The 5,067-nt window shown below is 37.9% G+C and overlaps 1 pseudogene; it reads right to left on the bottom strand.

The window, feature by feature from the left end:
• Nucleotides 1-4,123: 4,123 nt before the first annotated feature.
• LOC122690520 lies at nt 4,124-4,782 on the bottom strand (annotated as a pseudogene).
• Between the last annotated feature and the right edge of the window lie 285 nt (nt 4,783-5,067).

Here is a 5,067-nt window from a genome sequence, read left to right as displayed (position 1 = left end):
TCCTAACTTCTGTATGTACCCTTACCTAAAACTGATAACACTGGGCTGTTTTCAGCCTGCCTTTGCAGCATTGCAATTCTTTGTCAGTTTGTTTCTCCCACGTTCTAAATATTACTATAACTGTTCCTCAGAGTATTAAAATATCTGGAGTGAAATAAAGATGAGAAATATTATTAATAGCATCACTCTTGGGAAAATACATGAATCTAATGACTAGGTGACTAATCCTTTAGCATGACAGGTGGTTTCTAGCTTTTTGCTTTTAACAAAATGGAAGTACCTAACTTAGTTGTCAGCTAATAGATCATTAACATTTATTTTTGATGATATATAACTACCTTGTATTTGGCATATAATTCAGAAAGAGTTAAAAGAATTAAGAGTTTACCTTTAACAAAATTCCTTCTATTCCCGTGTTCTTCTTTACGTGCAGGTTTATAGTACTTATACCTAGAAGAGCAGACAATGGGAATAGACGTTGAATTCTGTCTTTGTGTAATTAATGTTAATCCAGAAATAAAAATTAATTAGGAAAAAACCCTCGTCATTTAATCAACGAATGCACTTGTAGTAAATATTTACTTTTAATGTTTAATCATTATTTATCAAATTGTGTATTATATTTCTGGCATTTTGATTAACTGTGTTTTAATAATAACTGACAGATAATCCAATGAAGAATTTTTTAAACCCAAAGGTTAGTGATCATGGGAATTTTAAAAAATTAGTTATGATTTATATATATATTTGCAATAAAGAAATATGAAATGCACTTGTGTCATAGAAATGGAATAAAAATTCAAGGGAAAAAGGAAACAAACTCTTTTAAACTGTTAAAAAAAACAGCTTGTGCATTTAGTTTTAAATTGATAATGCTGATATCAGATAACTATGATCTTTACATACTATGTTCTTCTCCAGAATATATTTGTTTCTGGGAATGACATACCAGCCTTATTTCTAAGTGAGTAGCTAATGGTAGCTAGCACATTTTTATTAAAATAAGCATAACCCTGTGTTCAGAGCAGTGTTCCAGAAGGTGGGACTTTTAGAGCTCAAAGCTCTCCAGAAGTAAAGATCGACTGTGTGACATTTTGAAAGAGAGGGGAACGCTCATCCAGTTATTTTAGTCAGTGCCAAGAAGGAACAGTCTCTTCTCGGATGTGAGCTCTTCAGAGGACAGGTTTGGGTACCAGGGTGACCCTGGTAAGCCATGTCTGAAACAGCAGATTGTAGACAGTCAAGGGGCAGGAAATTGCTGAACAGCTTGGGAGGAAATATCTTCAGAGAACACTCTGCTCTTGAAATAAGCAGAGGAGTCTACTTTCTCTGACCAAGAGCTCATGACCTTTAGAATCTGCTTCTGGGAACTTAGCTGATCTTCCACCATGTGCTTTGAACCCACTCTTTATTTTGTTAAACTTCTGAAAAGATTGTTACTGGTATTTGGTAGAATGCTGAAGATATGATTTTTCTAAAAAAATGCTTTTATGTTGAAATAATTAAGAAGCCCAAATAGACATTTCCTTAAGAATCTAAAAAATTGTCACGCTAGTTCACTTGGTACCTGGACAACCAACAGAGGAACTTGTTTACGACAGCTTTTTCTAAAAATGTTCAGAAATCAAATATGAAAACCTTGGTCCACCCAATAGCCTCGATTCCCTCCGTAATCAATAATACTTATTGAGCAGACACTGTGCTAGGCGTTTTACATAGAATATCATGTAATCCTCATAGCAACCAGCATTAAAGGAACTTTTTGTTTCCGTTTTAAGGATAAGGAAACTTGGAACCCAGAGCACTTAGGTAACTTGCTTCAAGTTACATAGCATTAACACCCAGCATGTCAACTTGTTTGTAAATGAGAAATCTGGGATTTGCAGGTGTTTGCCATGCTCTTGATGGTTGAAGCAGGTCATTTACATTTCCATTGCAATTTATTACCCATTAGCAGCTCTCAGGATAATTCATTTCATAAATTTATTCTCCAAGATCCATGATGTAAATTGATACTTAAAAATAATTATTGTGGTAAATGTTTGCATGTTGAAAATGGTAAGCTGAACTTCCTGTTTTGTAATTTTCATTTTCAAGCACATACTTCTGCAAATCAGTAGTCTTTTTCCTCTTCCTGTTCCTCATTTTTTTCAGTGGTTGGGCAGGGACGTGATCATGTTAACACAAATGAAAGAAATGATCAGAGACAACTTCACAATGCAACTTCAATTTTTTAAAACAATTCGCTTGGAAAAGGGCAAATGACCGGTCCTCCAAAATTACACCTTCAGGTCAGGAAATTAATACAAGCCATCTGAACAGCTTAAAAATGGTTGTGAAAGAAAGAAGCCAAGGATTAATTGTGATAATTAATGAGGTTTATCAAAAATTTGTGCTAACAGCAAGAGGACAAAAAATGCAGGGTCTGTTCAAAACTGATTCTACATTTTGGAGATTTTCTATTATAACATAAGCTTCATAAGGGCCAAGGCACATCTCTTTTATACAGTGAGGATTCCTAGCTCTTAGGACAGGGTCTTGCACATAGTAAATTCTTAACTTATATTTGACAAGTTCATTCCTCTTATGTATTAGTATACCAAAAAAATTATAATCATATTGGTTGCCAGAAGATGGTGTTAATTGCATAATTTCATTTTTTCTCATTACTGAATATTCTTATACAAAGTAGTAATATCCTCTAAACAATGATATCTTCGTGCTTACCACTTTCTGCTTGCCTAAGACAGCAAGATGGCCATGGTATAGCCAAGGAAATAATTCAGCAGAGCTTGTCTGTATCATCCCCTCCTGCCCACATCCCCATCTCACTGCAGTGCTACTCACACGGTGGCTCCCAGGCTGTGAATTGTTTGTTGCCTGCTGACAAGATTAAGTACAAAAACTGAAGGGTAAGCAAATAAAAAACCTTCACAGCAGTTTACATTGCTGCAACATCTAGGAGTTTGTTTTCATTATGATTTCCAAAAATTATCAGACCTTGGCAAATCTGAAACTTAAAAACACTGTCTTGTGTTCCAGCACATGGCCAATGTTAAATACAGCCTGGATTAGAGCACTTCAAGTTTTTGTGACTTGAATAGAAAAAAAAAGTGTTCTGTCCCAAAACATAAACCACACTCCATGCCAGACCATTCTTGTAGCATAACTCCTTTGAGTGCTGAGGTCTTTTGATGTTTCAGAAACCCCCCACGAAGGCAGATATCTCTAATGGAAATCTTGTCTACATCTGCTATTAACACTTTATTAACCTTCTACCTTGGCATAATAAAGGGGGGAAAAGACACATCAACTGGTACTGGAAGTGTCTGGGAACTATCTTGAGTAACAGCGAGAGTGGTCATAGTGGTTTCCAAGCTCAAGACCAAACAGCCTTTAGTCCTAGAAATGTAGCAACTGAAAAATTAAAGGCTGCTGCTACTCAGTTCCCAGATATTGCAGTGACTGACGATTTCTATCAGTTGAATATCTCTTATTTTTGTTTGCCATAATGTAAATAAAAATTTATTAGTAGATAAAATTCAGCCAATAATTTACTATACTATGTGACTTTGTTTCTTGAAATGGTACTATTGACTTAAAAATATCTTTAAATAGCTCCACACTATCAGTTAGATCTTGCCACCAAAATCCAGCATGACAGAGCACCCTGAAATTCAGTGGCATAAAACAACAGTGATTTTGCCTTACACATCTGTGGTTTGGCTGAATGTTAGCTGATCAAGGTTGGCCTCAGATGGCCTTGGTGCCACACTGCAGATTGGGTTCAGGTGAGCTCCATGTGTCCTTCATCTCCCTCTTCTCATGGAGCAGAAGCACAAGAAGGTGGGTGGAAACACAGATGCCTCTTAAGGCAGTTACTTCCTCTCACATTTCACAGGAAGGCAAGTTACATGGCCAAGTCCACAAAGAATGCCATGTCTAATGGGAATAACTGAATAAGTGACACAGACAAGGGAATGGATATGAGTAGTAATGACAGGTTGGAAAACTTACCATATCCAATGAGAATCTTACTAAAAACTTTTTTCATGAGGCCAGGGACTGTGTATGATATACTTTCTTTTTTTTTTTTTTGGTATATTTAATGACTGAAAGAGACCTAAAACTGAAGCTTCTGGAAGAACCATTTGTTCTTGCCAGTCTTGTATCTGTCCTCAAACTTGACCTTGGCCTCTTGTCAGGCTTTGCATTTGAGAGTAGGGTCTCTGAAGACCACCTTGCTGACAACAGTTTTGTCCAAGGGAATATCCACAGAATACTTTGTGGGTGATTATAATTATAAACTTTCACAAAAGACTTGATCTTTGACCTCTTGGTGATTTGCTTCTTGCCCGTGGCACTTTGCAGGGATAGTAGTCAATTCCAAAAAGACTTGATCTTTGACCTCTTGGTGATTTTCTTCTTGCCCATGGCACTTTGCGGGGATAGCAATCAATTCCACTCACCAGAGCATGGCTGTAGGGTCGGTCTGAGGTGCCATCTTCAATGTTCTTCATGATGACTGCTTTGCGTCCAGAGTAGCGACCAGCCAAGACCAGCCCCACCTTCCCAGGTTTCCTAAACTTGACCGTTTTGGCAGCAACCACTCGGGCCTACAGCAGAAAGCTAATATACTTTCCACTATGACTTTTGCTATGTAAAAAGCCTCCCCCAAAGTTGGTAAATTAAAGCAGCCATCACCTATTAGCTTATGATTACATGATTTGAAAACTGGAGCTGGGCTCCACTGAACAGTTGTCCTGCTGGTCTCGTTCGCATGGTTAGACGGCAGGTTTCCTAAGGGCCACTTGGTCTAGCATGGCCTCACTCACCTGCCTAGCACTTGGGGTTGGACTGCTGGCAAGGGTGACAGGGCCACATATTTCCAGCAGTACAGTGTGGATTTATTCACATACTGAAGGTTCAAGGTTTCTAGGACCAGCAAGAGAGAGCAAGCTCGAATGCACAGATGTTGCTAAAGCTCCTGCTTGTGTCTCATTTTCTATTACACCATTGGTCGACGGTGATTTCCTTCAGCCATGCCCAGATTCAGAATACACAGAG

The sequence above is a fragment of the Cervus elaphus genome, chromosome X, assembly GCF_910594005.1.
Source record: "Cervus elaphus chromosome X, mCerEla1.1, whole genome shotgun sequence".
NCBI classification, from domain to species: Eukaryota; Metazoa; Chordata; class Mammalia; order Artiodactyla; family Cervidae; genus Cervus; species Cervus elaphus.
Note: the sequence above shows the minus strand (reverse complement) of the source record. Positions and strands in the feature narration are given on the sequence as shown.